Below are 19,337 nucleotides of genomic sequence, written 5' to 3'. Positions count from 1 at the left end.
TTGTATATTATCAATATCATATATACTTCTCAATATATTTGTTTCTCATATATTCAATTGACTTTGAAACAGAAGGCACTGTGGCCTTCTTCATACTCACAACCACAAGGAAATGGGGCACAGATGTCAATTTGAGGTTTGAGATCTTTTTAAACTCAAGTTCCCATCATCACTATAACGCTTCCACAAATTAGTAACTTGTAGGAAGGGATCACTTGAATGAGACATCAAGAAACACCTTACTGTAAAGTGAGTGCGGATGTGGGCTGATATGACTTTAGAGCACACTGCTGCATGAATCCAGTGCAATAATAAAAAGAAAGACATTAATATTATTTTTGGCCCTCTCTGCAGCTGTTTGGTTGACAAAGAGGACAACATAACAATCGCAGACCAGTGAACTTTGAAACTGGTGTGGGATAGAAATGTGCTTCAAGTTGGACTGAGAGAGCTGCTACACTGTCTCTCGCTTTCGGGTTCTGCTTTCAGGTTCTGCCCCAAGAAAACTGTGCAAATGAAATGGGCCAAGAGGTACACTTTACAAAAGGATTTACAATACAAGTGGCGAAAAATATAAAGTTTTTGAGGCGTATAATGACATCTTCCAAATCTTTAATGATGTGCCAGGCAAGCTTTACACTCATTAGAGTATTGACTGTTCATCATTACCCGAATAACATTGGGAAATTGTGACAAAACAATGTATTTTTAGAAAATGTCACGATACATAGTCTAAACATAGATATAACATAGGTATAACAGGTACTTATGGTTTGATATGAACCCTGGTGTATCATTATATAGTGTTTTCTTTCCTCACTAATACATCCCACCTCCTATCATTTTTCCATTCTGCTTTGTCTGAGTAGATTCTCTGTATGGTATGATTCAAAATCTGCTTAGAAGGGAAGCGTGAAAAACTAATAGTTACACAATCCCACAATCAAACTTGACAAATTTTAGAGGCACATGTATAAGTCCTACTGGTCAATGTTCAGAGACCTTTGAGGATCAGACAGCGTTATAACACTCTTGTATGCCCAGACAGCAGACAGATCTAGTGATCGCTATCAATATTTTAAGTTCCCTTTAGTATAAAAGAACCAAAATAGTCATTAAGGATTCTCAACATAAATTCTCACTCAAATATAGCATTTACATACATAGTTCAAATACAGTCATTTTTTGTCCTCAAGCATTTGCTTACCATTATCTATAAACAGGTGGGATTTGTTATCAAAAACAAACTTCATTTTAGATAAAGAGGGCCAATACTACCAAAGAACAGCTGGTTGTTGTTGTGAAACACCAGCTTTTTATTTTCAGTAAGTATATGTTTGGTCTACAAACTTCAGAGTTTTCACCTTCACCAAGTATTCACTTCTACTACTGCGCCAAAATTACATTTTACACCTTTCATGTTTATTTATGATCTCATATGGGTGGAATTTTCACAAGCATTATATAAGACATATTTAGAAATATGCCAACTGTTTCCATAACATACCAAGTATTGGAAATATTATACCAGAGCCAACATAGGTATAATAGTATTAATCATATGTCGAAGAGAGGCAACATTATGACAGGGGTATCATTATGGCAGGCTCTTAATAACGGTAATGACATCTACAATATGTCAAGGATTTAATCTATTGAGTTAGGGCCAATTGTGTGTCTCTGGCAGAAAGAGTTATTCCAAGAAATCCCATTATATGAAATATCAAGGAGAAATTAGTTACTTACCTGTAACTTCAGTTCTGCAACATTACTATCTTTTATATATTCTCATGCTTGAACCATTCCCTGCCATCAGACTGGGAATCCCTGGTACATTAAAATAGCAGTACACAATATAACAATGTAACAATATACAACATACAATATATAATGTAAAATAGAAACTATGCTGTTGTGCCCTTCACAGACATCTGCTGTGCAGCCATCTGGAGGAGCATTCATACATTCACAAAGCATTACTTCCTAGACGTATATGCAGAGGCTGACACAGCAGTGGGACAGGCAGTCCTGAGAACCCTGTTTCATTAGAGGCAGGCCTGCTTCACGCTTTGTTATTTTCTACAATGTGTACCGCTTGCTATTCTGATTCAAGCATGTGAATATATATAAGATCCAATGTTGGAGAAAAAGGAATCGTTTCTTACCTGTAACTCCAGTTTTCTCGTAGGGGAATCTCCAATGAAGTGATAATCACTGAATAGTCTTGCCCACGTGCAGGGAACCCAGAGCACTTTTTAAAAGATATATGTTATGTTAGGTAAATTTATGAACCGCATAGCTGCCCCAACATCGGGGCGTACCAGCGCTAGGCGCTATATCTTCTTAAGTGTGGATGTTAACCTTAAGAGTTACTTAAGAGAGAAAATTATTATGCAGCCTATAGGAGCAGGCTACAATGGCCCCCGTCTTTATGCAAATCCTGCACAAACCCTTTTTTGAGTATAGAGATGAAGGGAAACAGGACATTGTAGCCCCATAGAATGTCATTATATGAGTTAAAAAGAGAGACAGTGCCTTTTCAGAGCCCAGATACCACCAGTATCCCATCATGTCCAACAGAAGGCAGTTGCCGAAGTTCTTTTTGATTCAGAAACGGGGGTGGTGATGGACAGAGTATCTGAATTAAGCAGAACACTCGTTCCCAGTCAACAGATCAGGGCTTAATCCATCACTGTTTTTTAGCTCACTGCACCATCCCAGCTCAGAACCTGGCTACATGCAAATTAGTCTGTCCCTGGCCCAGCGCATCATGGGAACAGGGCAGACCAAACTACCAAGCCAATTCTTTTACTGGAAAGGAAACAAGCTTCCTGGGACCGGTTTCTGGCATTACAGCCGTCTTCGGCCCGGCTTGCTTGAATCCTGATGGTGCAGTGAGCAAGGGACTCATGTCTGAGCATACCCTTCCACGCTTATGGTGGACAAAACGATTCAGAAAAGGGGGTGGTGATGGACAGAGTATCTGAATTAAGCAGAACACTCGTACCCAGTCAACAGATCAGGGCTTAATCCATCACCGTTTTTTAGCTCACTGCACCATTCCAGCTCAGAACCTGGCTACATGCAAATTAGTCTGTCCCTGGCCCAGTGCATCATGGGAACAGGGCAGACTAAACTACCAAGCCAACTCTTTTACTGGAAAGGAAACGAGCTTCCGGGGACCGGTTTCTGGCATTACAGCCGTCTTCGGCCCGGCTTGCTTGAATCCTGATGGTGCAGTGAGCAAGGGACTCATGTCTGAGCATACCCTTCCACGCTTATGGTGGACTTGGAATTGGCTTGGTGGTTTGGTCTGCCCTGTTCCCATGATGCACTGGGCCAGGGACAGACTAATTTGCAGACAATCATTGACTAAGGAATTGGAACTATTGAATACAAGGAATGAACGTATACGTTTCACTTGGCAAATTGACATGGACAAGATACAATTCTTGGATGTTGAAATCAATCGAATCAATCATAAATTCAACACGAACCTATACCGTAAACGTACGGATAGGAACAATCTTTTGAAATATGATAGCCACCACCCCCAATCGTTGAAAATACATCTACCCTATACTCAATTCCTAAGGGTGAGGAGAGTGGTCTCGGATCCAGAAAAATGTAAAGCTAGCACAGCGTTTTCCATGAAACTGGCTTGTATATAGGCGCTAGATCATTTAGATTGCTTGGTAAACATTGTGACATTGTCATATACAGTGTTAGTATCCATAAAGTTGCAACAGAGCATTCAATAAAGCCCAACAGACTCGCTAGGCAATGTGCATGCGCAGGTTACGTTAGCACGCTAAAATTAGGCCAATCCAGGCTTCCGTAACTAACAGTTCCATGTTTTCGACATGGACGATAACGATTGCACATAAGGTAAGAACCGGCGGGTCCGGTAAATGTTTGGATTAGCAGACGCCCGCAATTGCATTTATTTACTTAAACTGCATTTATTTAAAGCGCCTGCGGATGTGAACCGCGAGGGGGTGAATCAGAGAGAATTTGAAACGCAAGCAATTTAGCGGCATAGAATTGGTTCGGTATGAGCCATACTTAGAATACCAACCACATAGGGACTCTCAGAGTATAACCACCTTCGTATAATCAGTTTGTTTGTATTTACCGTTGAACTATTGATTGTAACAACTTTTTACTTGGTTATGGCACAAACCGACATTGTGTATCAAGGGTGAACTTTAACTTTAAAGATAGTGAAAATGTTGAAGTGAACACTTAAAAGGACTAGATATGAGTTTTCATTGATATGCAATTACCAATATGATGTATTAATATGAAAAGTACAGTATATAAGATGCATTATTTGTATGATTTCAGATTTCCCTGATGAAGGTGCATGGGGCACCGAAATGCATTGGAGAATTTAAAATTTGGCAAAAATGTTTCTACATCAATGTGTGAAGAAAACACGAGAAATTTATTTGGAATAACGCAATAAATCTAAATTTGGAATTAAAAGTTGAAATTATTTAAACAGAAAAAGTTCAAACATCGTTTGCTGAAGTTTCAGCATCAACTTGTGCCCGGGGAGAGAGGACTATGGTGTAATAGTCCTGCTACACTTGGAATTGTCGGACACTCCCCTGGAGGAGGGAGATACCCAGGAGCACGGATAAATTGCAAAAAAACACAGGCTGTGCACATCCCATTACCTACAGTGTGCATAGCATAGTATCATAAAACTCATGAAGTTGAGCAGTGGTCTGTCTGGCTCCCGGAAACTCTGGGCAGCGCGGAGCCGACCCAGACGCAAGCTAAATCGCGGAGTCAGGCCTCAGATGATGACACCCCCCGTATCATCCACTTGATGGATGAGGTGAAGTCGAAGACCTCTTCAACTTCTTACTCTTCTTCTTGCGGTGGGACTTACCTGAGTGATCCAGTGATGAAGGCTTTGGACCACGTGACTGATCCCAGGACCTTTCTTTTCACTGGGATTGAGACTGTCGTGGTGTCGCACTTCGAGCGTCAGGAACTCGAGGGACTGCTCCTCCAAGGCCTCCATATTCATCGAGCAACAGTCAACGCAGGTCTTTACGTCGTGGTCGTGCTCTAAGCACCAGAGGCAAACAAGTTGCCGGTCCATCACCGACATCGAGCAGTGACAGACACTGCATGGCTTGTAGATGGCCTTCCTAGAGGATATTCCAGCCACACCAAGAGAAAAACTTCTCAAAAAGACTTTGTCAAAAGTCGGAAAAAAAGTCTATTAAAAAAGTGACTAGGGGTAGCTCTCTCCAGATCTACGCTAACTGGTGCGAAAAGAAAAAAGAAGTGACATCAGCAGGCTGGGGTGGTACCTATTTAGGCATGCCCCTTCCGATGTGGACGACTCCATGTGGAGCAAAACAATGGCACCTCATGGTTCGCAGGGTACTGCTCCTCAAAAGATTCTGCATCCAGTTTGACACCTGGGGATAGTTCTAAGGTGAGGTATCCGCGGCTAGAAGTCTCTACCAGATAGTGATTTAGTAAGCATATCTACACCATCTAAAGTGATGTCTACCATAACTTGGGCAGCCTAAATGAGATCCATCAATCATAGACAATTCAGACAGAAAGAAGTCGGTATGGTAGTAGGCGCCTAGCACCTAGGAAGTAGATACTGGTCCAGTTGGACAGGAAGCAGCCAATCATCAGCCAAGCAGGAGCCACCAAACCACTATGCAGACAGCCTTAAGATGGCCAGCCAGCACACAAGCAAATGCATGTTAGTAAACCAGCATCAAGGCAAAATGCAGTCTACCAGCAGGCCTCCACTTGGAGAGCAGCTAATCAGCAAGTAGTTCAGTCATCAACAATATCCCCAACTGTCATCAACATGAGCATATATGTGCTTCATTGTCATCAGAATGGAGATGTGTTGCAAGTCCTCAATTTTGCACAAATCAATTTAAACAACCGAAGAAAACAAGGCACAGAATGACAAATGAGAAATCTATACCTGCTGCTCCAGACTCAACTGATGGGTCTGCCTAGCTGGTTGCATGATGGTCGGCAACTAAGTAGAACCAGGGCCAACAGTCATGGACATAATTTGTATCCTGGTTCACTTCTAGAGTGTGTATCTACTGATTATCGCAGAGTGCCAGCTTGTCTAAAGGCACCCATTTGTGTTGGTAAGTGCTATGCAGTAGTTCAGATGTTCTGACACTATTTGCATTGTGGCAAGTACATGTTAGCTAAGTACTGACCATAATAGTGGCAGCTGATTGTGTTATGTTATGGAGGTTTATGTAAAACATTCAAAAAACTGTATGGTTCTACCGTGCTTTCTGAGTGCAGGTGCCTTGCATTCTTGTTGAACATACTCAATGTGGTCTATTGATTTGAATATGGTTGTTTTATATTGTTAAGAAGTACGTTATTCTATAGAGGCTGGCAACATTGAGTATGAGCAGTGTATTCTTTTGTAATGGATTATATGGGGTAGCTACTGTTATGAATTTGTGTGGAACAGATGGATGTGTGTTTTAATGGACTTTGCCATTTCTTTCATTCTACCCTGATGTACGATTGTCAATTGCCTGGCTTTAGGTAGCTCCTATGTTCCTAGGTATCTTTCCCCATTATGTGGCTCTGATGCTGTAGCAGGGTTTCCGTTCTCCCACAGAACTGTGCACAGAGATCTAGAACCTGGGCGAGTTAGGGTGACCCAAAACTCACCTTTGTTTCAGAAATCCCCTTACCAAGCTAGCTACAGTGTCTCATCGGTAGTAATTACTTCCCAATGACTTAGACAATCCAGAACATAAACTTAGGGTACCTCAGGTATCGTGGAACACATGAACACTCTTTCGTTATATAATCATTACCAACCGAAACTGGGAGGCAAAGAACACACGTGCAAGTTTGAAATGTTTATTTTTCAATGCATAGTTCTCAAACGCAGTATCTTGTATAATACCAACATACATATTATAAAGATCAGAGTTAGCAGCATAGTCACTAATCCATAATAAGCAAAAGGTGATAGCATGTTATGATGCAAAAATCTATAGAATTCTGTATCACCTATATTTCGCGCACCCTATTCAGTATATTATATTATATCTAAGAAGGTCTCGTTTGGGTTCTAGCTGGGCGGGCCCATACCTCTAATTCTCAGTAGGAGTAGATCACATCAACAGCTACCAGCTCTCTGCATGCGAAGCATCAAGTGTGTCGATTCATTCCCTGTAACTCTATCTTAAACCCGCGTAGAGCCCAATGTTGGCAGCAACATTATTTGTGTTATGTCTAACGTGGTACGAGGATCAGGCCTTCAGCAACCTTGTGTTAGGTTATTCTTAGAGTGTGCAGTTCTCGGTGTGCAGACAGTTGTACCAAGTGTACCAAGCACGACTGATACTAGAGCAATAACATATTATTCTCAAATAAATCACAGCTTTCGTCTAGGTTGAAAGCTACAATAACAATTAGGTGTCGTGTGCAAACTCAAGCAGAAAGGAAATATTGCGTTTAAACATTTAATAAGCTCATGCTAACTTAACACAATATATAGAAACGTAGTAACCATATGACAATGCCAATCTTTATGCATGTGAGTGAGGCAAAGTTAAAGTATTTTCTCTGGATGGTTCACATGTGCTGTTGAGGTGGCTAACTCTTAGCCAACTATATGCCAAATATACTGCGTGCAGTCATGCTAAATGCCAGATGGTACCAATCTATGCATAAGGTCTGGTGTGAGAGTATAACTTGATTGATTGTGCAGTTGAGATTGCAAACTGTTAGCCAACTCTATGTCTTGGTGTCCTGACGTCATACATGATGGTACCAGATATTGTGTGAATACACAAAAGTGGGCTGCCCCTTGAATCAATTCCTATGTGTATCTACAGAGTTCTGTAGAGATGCACTACCAGTGGGGGCATCTCATAAAAAGTTACGGACTGGCCTCACACACCACCCGGCGTCATGCTTCATCATCGGCTGTCCTCTCCCTCTAAAAACTTGGTTTGATAGAGGTCGGGCATACACCTGGAGACAGGGATGCACTCTAAATCTAAGTGATGGCCATGGGGGAGTGATAAGTGATTTAAAAACCATTACATTAGTCCATGTACTATGTTTATTGAAATGGTAAATGTATGGTGGTTAAAAACTAAGTGGACAGTGGTATGGGATATTATTCTCCCTTCACCGTATTAAATGTGGTCGACATGTTTCTGCTGAGGTGTCCCCGAAGGGTACGTAGCATTCTTCAGGACCTAAAAAGGGGGGGGGAGGGGGTGTATACCCTCTGTGTCCACTTCCTTTTAACTAGTGAAAATGGAAGGAAAATCCTGTTGCTAGATCAGGGGAGGGGTTTGTGGTTAAAATCACGTTGTAAATGGATATTTCCCTCTTGGTGTAGTACCACTAAGAGTAACACTGTAGAGAAAGGAAAACAAAAACAAAGCATACAAACCAAACCGTGTGAGTATGTAAACAAATAGTTTATAAACATCATCCATCCCGCGGCATACCTATAGCGCGCATGGTTGTGTGAAGTAGTCTGTATGAGACACGTGGCAGGTGCAATGTGTACTCTTACCGTTAAAAAATGGTCATAAGCCGGAGGAGGAGCTTAGCGCGCATCTAAGATGGTCACGTGAGCTGTGAGCGCCCGAAACCCTCGCCGCCTCCACCGTCTATCCTGGCGCAAATCCTGTTTCTGACGACGGGTTCTACTCGCCACGACTCTCCTGATCTGAAAGGCCTTTTTCAGATTTTGAATCGGATGCCGGGCGCCCGACTTACTTCTTCCTGAAGCCTGGAGGCCTACACCGTGGCTCATCCCGGGACTTGGGCATCTGGGACACCCCGAAAGTAGTTGAACAACAACGGCCTGTGGTAGGGGACGGCTACCCGGGGTCTACTTTCGTTTTCGTTTTCTCTGGCTACGAAGATTGGAGGTGGCTACCTAGTGCTCGAGCTGACCTGTGGACGCAGTCACTTGATTGATCTTCACCGACGGGCCGCATTTCAACCTCTTGTGGTTTTCCTTGGGGGGAGCCATTTACACCAGGACCCAAAAGCCCCTGAGGGGCACGCAACCCACCATGGCGGGTAAGTCTGAGAGTGACAAGCGGTCCCTCAAGAATGCGACTTGTGGTGGCGTGACTCAGACCACCATTATGGACAGATTTGCGCGCAATAAGGGCTCGCCCAGCGGGACTGGTAAAACCCCGGAGGACCTTGGTTGTGGCCCCCCGGAGTTGGAGGAGCCAACACTTCGAGATGTGATGGGTGCCATCGCCAGCATACAATCGTCGATGGGCCAACAATACGAGACCTTGGCAGCCAAGATCGACACGGTGGCAGTGGATGTGGGCCTGATCAGGGCGGAATTGGCTAAAACCAACGAGAGAGTCAAGTTGTTGGATGTCAAGACAGCCAGTCTTACCACGGATGTCTCCGAACTCCAGACTGAGATCCGGACTCTTCGGACCTCGAGTGACCAGTTTACCCGCTGGCTTGAGGATTTCGAAAGTCGTGCTAGGCGCAATAATGTTCGCATAGTCGGAGTTCCGGAGTCCTCAGCCGATCAATCAACGGACTTGCTCGTTGAAGATCTGATCGTCAACCACCTCGCCCCTAAGGGCCTGAGTAACCTTTTTGCGGTGGAGCACGCCCACTTCAAGGACTAGCGGCCCCACTAAGTTCGAGAATGCATCCATCAACTTTTTACCCTGATTTTAACCCTTCGGTGAAGAAGTAGAGACTGGGATTTACTGGGGTGAAGCGGAGACTAAGAGATCTGGGCATGAAGTATGCTATGCTTTTCCCAGCCCGATTGCGCATCGAACATAATGAGCGGGTGCTCTTCTTTGACATGCCAGGGGTGGTCAGTGACTGGTTGGACACATTATCTATGCCACGGGACAGTGCGGAACAATCCAGAGGTGCTGAAGGCAGCCAACTGGACCAGGAGGAGTAGGGGCACCGGTGTGTGCTACCATCGTATTGTGTTACGGTGGATTGTTATCCTTTTTTGGGTCAATGACTTTTTTTCAAGACAAGCCCTGGGCCGGTGGGGAGTTGGGGGACTTTTCCTCCTCCGGGGGTTTTTTCCTTTTCTACTTGTAGTTTAGTTTTCTGGGGTAGGGCGACAGGCACACTGCTGAATGGGGTGGTTTTCTGATTTATTGCATGGGTGCAGGGTGGGGGGTTGTTGTTTTGGTATTCAGGGGGAAGGGGGATGGGTTTTCTTTTTCTTGTTTGCATTGTTCTTGAGGCTACATATTGTTGCTTATTCTGTGTCTCCTTCGTGGGGTTTGGGGGACCCGACTACTCACTTTCAGGATGGGGGTAGGGGGTTGAGAATCTTGAGTTGGAACGTCAACGGCTTGGGGGACAAAATAAAACAGGGGATTGTACTCCAATATGTGAAGCGCCATTCCCCCGGCATTGTACTACTGCAAGAAACGCATCTGGTGGGGAACCCGTTCCATGCAATGAACCGGAGGGGCTACCGGTTGGTGGCACACTCGGGATTCACTTCGGGCTCTAGAGGGGCTGGTGTTATGATCCGTAGTTCCCTTCCCTTGGAGATTGATGAAACGATATTGGATGACAGGGGTAGATATGCAGCGATTGTTGGTAGGTGGGAGGGGAGAACGGTTGCCATCCTCTCAGTATATGTCCCCCCGGGTTTACAGGCCACCACATTTGTCGACCTGGGGACCTGGCCTGGAAGATCGACATCCTCCCAGGGCTCTTACGCCATTGCAGTCCTGCCTTAGTGGTTTCTTGGAAACGTTTGGTATGGTGGATTGTTGGCAGATGCTTCACCCAGGGCAGGCCCAATATACTTTCCACTCCGGGGCCCATGGGAGCTTAGCCAGACTTGATTATTTCCTTGTGCCCGCAGCCCAGACCACGACGGTGCGAGAGACCCGACATTTGCCTAGAGGCATTTCGGATCACTCCCCGCTATGGACCCATATAGATCTCCATTTAGACGCAGGGTGCCGGGTCGCCCCAATTAATCTCTGGCATCTCCGTGTTCCAGAGACTAGGGATTAGTAGCTATAGATCACTACTTCGCTGACAATGTGGGATCCGTGTCATCATCTGTGTCCCTATGGGAAGCTTTTAAAACGGTGATACGGGGCCAGACACTGTCGCTGGTCGCCAGCTCCAAGAAGCGCCACAATGGGGAGGTTGAACAGTTGGAGTCTGATATAGTGGCTTTGGAGAGGGATCTTGAGAGTGGGGTCACGCGTGAAAAAGTGCATGTTTTGCAACTGAAGCAGTCTGATTATAAAGCCTTGGTTACGAATGCCGCGAAAGCTATGAGTCGAGAACAACAGGGCCGTTTGTATGATGTGTGCGACAAGGCGGGGAAGTTGATAGCTTGGTTGGACAAAAGGGAGAGATTGAATCGTGTGGTGCCTGTGATTGAGCGAGTGGATGGTGTACGTGTGACGGATCCGTTGGAGATTGTGGAGGAGTTTACTTGTCACTTTCGAACGGTGTATGCGCCGGTCTCGGACCGGCCAGAGGAAGACTCCCATCTTTTGCTTAGGGATATTGCTTTGTCTTGCCTGTAGGACTCTGCTAGAGAGCTAATGGAGGCGGATTTCTCCACTGATGAAGTAGCGCTCGCTATGCGCTCCATCCGCTCTGGAAAAGCTACGGGCCCAAATGGTATACCCATCGAGCTGTACAAGCTGTGTCCGAACAAAATGGCGTCATATCTTCGCCCGATGTTCTTGGAGTCTAGGGAGAGGGGTTCGCTTCCCCGTGATCAGCGTTTAGCGTCTATCGTGGTGATCCCTAAAGAGGGTAAACCCCGTGAATTCTGTACCTCCTATAGACCTATTTCACTTCTGAATGTGGAACCTAAAGTCTTGGCAAAAATATTAGCTAACCGTCTGATTAAAGTGATCGGAGATTTGGTACACCCGGACCAATCTGGCTTTATTCCAGCCCGTAATACCGCGCTGATTTTACGCCGTCTTCATGGCATGCTGGCGAGGGCGGAGACGCTATGTGAGCCGGCCATTTTGGTTTCTTTAGATGCCACCATGGCATTTGATACAGTGGAATGGCCAAATCTATGGGCGGCTCTGGCGAAGTTTGGCTTCGGACCTGTGTTCATCGGCTGGGTCCGATTACTATATGAGGAGCCACTTGCCCAGGTGGTCGTCAATGGTCGAGTGTTGGCTCCCTTTGTTCTGGGAAGGGGTACGCAGCAAGGATGCCCTCTTTCTCTGCTGCTTTTTGCCTTGGTCTTCGAGCCCTTGGCCGCTTGGTTGCGATGGGAGCCATCCCTCAAGGGTATCAGGTGGGCCCCCGGTTTTGAAGACCGCATTTCACTTTATGCGGACGATATTCTCCTTTACCTCACCTCCCCTTGGAAATCTTTGGGGGTACTGTTTGACGTCCTTAATTCCTTTGGAAGGAACTCTGGACTGGTCATCAATTGGGGCAAGTCTTGTGTGTATTCGCTGGGGCGTGGCTTAGCAAGCCACGATGGCGGCTGTGTCCTGCTGAGGCTCCGTGATCGGGCTAGCATCCTGCCCAGTTCCTGAGATCGCCGGGAGCCTCAGCTTACCGGAAAAAACACCTGGGATTCCCCCGCGCACTGGGGCGCCGATCGGACAAACTCCGAAAGCGGCAGGGGAACGACACGGACTGTTTCATCTAGCCCCGGAGCCGAGCGCCGCAACTCAAAATGGCGGGCGCGGCTCCGTCCTGCGAGCACATACGCCGCCGAGAGCCGACCCAGTGACCGACGACCCCGAGGGACGGGACCAGCGGACCCCCGCGAAGGGTCCCGGTGCAACAGCGGAACCGGCCCCCAGGAGTGTGCACCGGACGGCGCCTTCTCTCGTCCCAGCACCCCGGCGCGCAAGATGGCGGCCGCCGCACCGGGGCTCCGCTGCGCCGACACTGTTGCCTCACCGGGAGCCTGATCATCCTCCGGCATCGGCCGGCCCACCACCGCGAGGTGCGGAGAGCCGACGGACGCGCTGCCAGCGCGGTGGTGTGCTATTCAGCGGCCCGCACCCAACCAACGAGGGCGGTGAGTGCCCATCTCTTCCCCTCCTCCCCCCAAGGACATTGGTCCCGGCTGCCCCCCTACCTCTTCGGGGCTCTGTGTGCAGACGCGGCACACACCGCCGGCTGAACCGGGGATCCAGGGCGCTCCCACCGCCTTGCCCCGATCGACGGACCCGAGCGCCTGACCCTAAGATGGCGCCCACAGAGGCCTAGACGCCGGGAGCAATGCGAGCCTCGCCACAGGAGTAGGGGTGCCCCCCCCGAACTCGAGACACTGCCGGCGGTCGTCTGCTGCCCCGGAGCCCCCACAGAATCACACCACCTGACCTCTGGCCCTCCCGGCCGGTATTGACACTGTGCCACACGCCGGGGGGGCCCGCCAGGCCTTCTGACACCGAGACTATAGGCCCCGGCGGCCGTGGACCGCCCTTGCCGCCCTGAACTGGTGGAAGCTTCCTGGGACGGGGGGAGCCGCCCCGGAGCCGGGGGGTACAGGAGTGTCCAGCTGACACTGAATTGCCCCTAACCCAGCTACGTCGACCCGCTGATCCCGGAGTGCACGGAGGCCTGGTGGCCCACTTGGCGGCACCTATGGGGAAACCGAAGGCCTAGCAGGTGACGGCTGTCCCTGAAACGGCCGTTGAAAAGATGCCACACACCAGGACGTGGACACAAGCCAATGCGTCGCAAACAGACCCTACGCTGACGGCAAAATTGGACCAGGTGTTGGCGGCGATCGAAATGTCTCGCCTTTCAATGGAAGAGAGATTGGGCGCCCTGACGACGGACATTAGCTTGATTCGCGATGAACACCGTAAGCTGGCGGACAGGGTGAAGGAAGGAGAACGAACCGTGACCGAATTACAACCCGTGGTGAAGATGCAAGAGGAAGACATGAGAGAGGTCCTACACCGCGTGGAGGCCCTAGAAGAACGCACGGTGGACTTAGAAGGACGCTCTAGAAGATGTAACATCCGCGTCCTGGGCCTGCCGGAAGGGATTGAAAATTCAGATCCTCTGACCTATATGGAATCCTGGACCAGATTGTTCACCCCGGAGAGTGAGCGATCGCCGTACTTCTCCATCGAAAGGGCCCACAGAGTCCCGGCCCGGGCACCCAAACCCGGCCTCCCTCCACGACCCATGCTGGCTAAATTCCTGCACTTCCGAGACCGGGATGCGGTGCTCCGTGCGGCCTGGACAGCGGGTCCCCTGCAGGTGGAGGATCAACATGTTATGGTGTTCCCAGACTACGCCCGGGAGGTCCAGCAGCGGCGATCCACCTTTCTGGAAGTCAAAAGGCGCCTAAGTGCTAACGATCTGCAATACTCCCTGCTATTCCCGGCCCGCCTTAAGGTGCTACACAATGGGAAAGCCCTCTTCTTCACTACGGTGGCGGAAGCACAAGATTGGACTGAATTCCACTGCCCACTGATCCCTAAACCCGGACCCCAGAGGACACGCAACAACGACTCCAGGCGATCTAGAAGACGGGGTGCGAGCCGTGCCCGATCTGGCCGCCCCAAAAGCCAGGCGTCCTCCCCCACGGGTTCACCCGATCTCACGTAAATTATGCAAGAGCGACGAGACGCCCTACGAGCGGTGACCGAACTGCACACGTCACCCCCAGCATCGGACCTGGAAGGCCAGCCGCACCTGTTCACCCCAGAGAAGGACCGAGACAGCGATGGAACGATGTCGGGATTTGGCCCAATCTCTTCCCCCTCCTGGCGGCGCCTACACTGGATGCTACCCTGGCCGGCCAACCTAATACCTCTTCATGAACAATGAACTATCGATTACTGTATCCTTCTAATGGTTGCCCACTGTATTGCGCGACGTCTAGGAGCCTAGACTGCTTTGCCTGATTATTGTATGCGCTACCGAGCGATGGACTCTTCTCCTACAAGAGCCCGACCCGCGCACAGGCCCAGCAGCGACACATGCTGCCACCCCCGCAGTTACCTGTTGTATTTCTCCCCTAGTGGGACACTAGTTTGGATATGCCACCTCCGGTGATATATCCTCAGTATTGGGACTGTTGCCCACCCAAGGTTCTAATTGTTGTTCATCCCCTTAGTCCTTCCCCTACGATTGTGGAAGCTTGGCGCGCAGAAATACACGTGCTACATACACACTGGCGGCCCTCGGGTACTATAGGGGGGCCCTCATCCTTACCACGACACCCCAAGAATGGCAGTCCCACGCTCAGACATTAATGTCCTTACAATGAACGTACGGGGCCTACACACCCCCAGCAAACGATATTCTGTTTACGCCTACATTAGACGCATGTCAGCCAATATTGCACTTCTACAGGAGACACACATAAACGCTACCGAACTCACTCGCCTACAGTCTAAATGGCGAGGGACCTTCTGTGCCACACAATACTCAGCGTTTGCACGCGGCGCGTTAATCTGGGTCAGGCCGGGTACTCCCTTCCGGGTGCTCCGACGGGTGGCAGACAAAGAGGGCAGGTATGCGCTTCTGGAGGGAATACTGGACGGGCAGGGAATACTCCTGGGCAGCATCTACGCCCCTAACACAGACCAGGATAAATTCTGGGATCACCTCACGGGCGTTTTAGCCCAGTTCACTACTGTCCCATGGGTACTGGGAGGCGACTTTAACTGCACATTGGACCCTACCCTGGACCGCTCACATCCTCCCCCCGCACACTCCCGGCCCCCCGGCAGGCAGAGCTCTTTAGGACATGGGTCACACATTGGGCGCTCACTGACGCATGGCGACACCTACACCCACTGGCTCGCATTTACTCCTTCCACTCGATCCCACACAACCTCCGGGTCCGCCTAGTCCGCTTCCTCTGTTCACCGATTCTCCCTAAGATCACGTCTACAGACTACCTGGGCCGGATCCTCTCGGATCATGACGCTCACATTATACGTCTAACCTGGCGCCCCCCCCCACCCACCGGTCCCCACCTGGCGCCTCCCTAGGGATTGCCTGACCGATCCCAGTGTTCAGAGACACACACAAAACCAGCATACAGGACTACTTCACACATAACGCGAACACGGCGTCGTCGGTACTAGTGGAGTGGGACGCGTTTAAGGTGGTGGCTAGAGGAGAATGCATCAAACAGGTAGTGGGGGTTCGCCGCACCTTGGAGCGGAAACTCCTGACCTCGGAGCAGGCTCTGGCCGCACTCACTAAGCGGCCTGACGACTCGGAGGAACACGCTGTACTCACGGCCGAGGCTAAGACGGAATACCAAGCCGCCTGCGCTGACCTCCGGAAGTACAATTTCAGGGCTTACGCCTCTAGAGTGCATAAGGACAGGGACAAAGCCGGGGCGCTGCTGGCTTGGATGGCAAGGCAGGACACCGAAATCAAGCCAATCACGGATATTATCTACCCGGACGGTGTGCTGGTGCGCTCACAGGCCGAGATTCTTCTGGCGTTCCAGCGTCACTATGCACAAGTGTACAGGGCCCCGACCCAGTACTCCCCGTCTTCTGTAGACAATTTTCTAGACCCTCTGACTTTACCCACAATATCGGACATCGACAAGCGCTCCCTCGACGCCAAGATTGTCCCGTCTGACATCACCCAGGCGATACGGCCATGTCTCGTAATAAAGCGCCGGGGTTGGACGGCTTCCCACTAGAATACTATTCGACATTCTCCCCCTTAGTGGTCCCCCGTCTGTCACGGGTGTTTGGGGCGGCTCTTCATCTAGGTAGGCTACCCCAGTCACTGCGGGAATCTGTGATCGTCACCTTTCCCAAACCCCACAGAGATCCACTTCACATGGGGTCGTATCGCCCCATCACGCTCCTGTCGGCCGACTGTAAGATCCTGGGGAAAATCCTGGCGGATCGGTATGCGCAGATCATTCGCCCATTGGTCCACCCCGACCAATGCGGCTTCGTGCCGGGAAGAAACACTTCCCAGAATCTCCGCCGAGTCTTCCACGTTCAGGATCAGGTGTGTGACCGATTTCCTCGCGCCGCCTGCCTCATCATGGACCTGGAAAAGGCGTTCGACACCCTCACCTGGCCCTATCTCTTTTCTGTCCTGCGGCGACTCAATATCGGTCCGACACTCATGGCGTACACGCGCCTCCTGTATACCGATCTCACCACTCGGGTTCGTATCGGGAAACGCATATCACCAGCATTCGGAGTTCGGCGGGGCACAAGACAGGGGTGCCCCCTGTCGCCGCTCTTATTCGCACTGGCGGTCGAACCGCTGGCGGTTTGGCTGCGCCTGGAGGGTGTGGATTGGGCCATCCCACTGGCGGATGACACACATTGCGTGTCCATGTACGCGGACGATCTCCTCATATACGTCCGAGACATCGAAACGGACCTGGCCCCCATAGGGTGACGTTGGCGGACTTTGCAGATGCCTCGGGCCTACAGGTGAACTGGGACAAATCCACAGTCTACCCCTTACACCCGAGCCTACCCCCCCGGGAAGTCGAGCTCGGTCCGCATAAACTCTCATGGTCCGCGGAGGCCCCCCGGTACCTCGGTGTCCGCTTGTACCATTCTCCAGCGGCCATGTTTGAGGGTAATCACCGCGCAGTGCTTGCTAGCCTGCGCCCGACTGTCGCCTTCTGGAATAAACTCCCGCTGGCCCCGATAGGACGGATAGCCCTCGCTAAAATGGTGATGCTTCCCCGACTCCTTTACCACTTCACAAATTTGCCAGTTATACCACCCAGGTCCTTCTTCCGCGATGTCGACTCCCTCCTAGGGACCCTTATCTGGGGCGAGGGCCGACACAGGGTTGCCCTGAAAACCCTCCAACTCCCCACGACGCAGGGAGGACTCGGAGCTCCATCCTTCGAGGCATATTTCCTCGCGGCACAACTCCAATGGCTGTCTTACTGGACGGCAGATCGCTACCCTCAGGAGACTGTCACTTCAACCGGCAGAATCGCAACCCCAGAACTCACCCGTCTCCTCCTCCCGGGCACCAAGCCACGGTACACATACCCCCTTCAAGTGGCGATAGCGCGCTGATGCATGATGCGGATCCACCGGTTGTCCCCCAGTAGACCTCCGTACTCCCCGCTCCTACCACTGATAGGCAGCCCCAGGCAGGGCTCCTACTTTACCGCTCCACTGTTCACCGAATGGTCACTCTGTGGCATCACGGATCTGGAATCGCTCTTCGAGGAAGGCCAGCTAAAATCGCTTGACCGCCTGATCGCTGAATACGGACTCTCCCCAGGCCAATTCCTCAGATATAGACAGCTACTCGATGGATACCGGCCCCATTTTAATCTCTGCACTGGCGAGCCAGACACGCATCCAGTAATACATACAATCCTACATATGGGGGTGGGACGCCACTTAATCACCTGGTTATATAAATCCATCCGGGAACTCTCACACGCTCCCCTTACGACTTTGCGAGCTACATGGGAGGAGGACATAGGTCGCGCACTACACGACTCTGAATGGACTAAAGCACTTGAGGCCCCAAAACGCGTCTCTAGGAACGCCCGCTTCAAGAACATCCAATACTGTATCCTACACAGGGCATACCTCACCCCAGCGCGATTGCAGAAGTTCTATCCCTCCACACCATTCCTTTGCCCCAGATGCTGCTCCCCCATGGCAGATTTTCGACACATGTTCTGGAGTTGCCCCAACCTTCACCCCTTTTGGCGGGCGGTACACAACACTCTGGCGGAACTTACAGGTCTCACTACACTAGCCACCTGGGAGTCCAGCGCACTGGGCATCTTTCACGTTCCTAAGCGAGACCCGGTGCACAGACGCTTCGTGTCCTTAGCACTCCTGTTGGCAAACAGATGTATAGCCATGCGCTGGCGTTCCCCGGAGGGTCCCTCTACAGCGGCATGGACGGGCGCGGTCGGTAAATGGGCGGCGGCGGAAGAGGATGCCCTTAGAGAAGAAGAAGCCAGGGGTGCGCGTAAAATTCCCATATCCATGGAATGGGCCATGCTCCTCCACAGCTTCCGGCAGTCCACACATGCAGAAGACCCGCCTACTCCCCCCCCCCCCCCGAGAGAACCAGTAGCCTCTACATGGCATCAACCATCCCGGGACCGTCTCCCGGTACCCCCTGCATCCTGATCAACCTCTCATATGTCATGCCACCCACCTCGATGCCCGCATACACGGGGGGTATTCACCCCCTGCCCACTCCTCTTTCCCCCCCCCTCTCCTGGAGCGCAGACCGACTGGCTCCGTGGCCCCCCCTGACACCCGCCGCCAATATCCCTCTGCTTAGACCCTGCTAGCGCCCACACGCTTCTCTCCCACAGTTTTGTCCCCCCGTTCTCAGGTGCCACCACTGTATAGACA

General features: G+C 50.2%; 1 protein-coding gene across 6 annotated transcripts in view; it reads right to left on the bottom strand.

Annotated features, from left to right (window-relative positions):
- OSBP2 (oxysterol binding protein 2) overlaps positions 1 to 19,337 on the bottom strand; it is a 1,786,946-nt gene that overhangs the window by 28,813 nt on the left and 1,738,796 nt on the right. The window lies entirely within an intron of this gene.

The sequence above is a fragment of the Lissotriton vulgaris genome, chromosome 11 (assembly GCF_964263255.1).
Source record: "Lissotriton vulgaris chromosome 11, aLisVul1.2, whole genome shotgun sequence".
NCBI classification, from domain to species: Eukaryota; Metazoa; Chordata; class Amphibia; order Caudata; family Salamandridae; genus Lissotriton; species Lissotriton vulgaris.
Note: the sequence above shows the minus strand (reverse complement) of the source record. Positions and strands in the feature narration are given on the sequence as shown.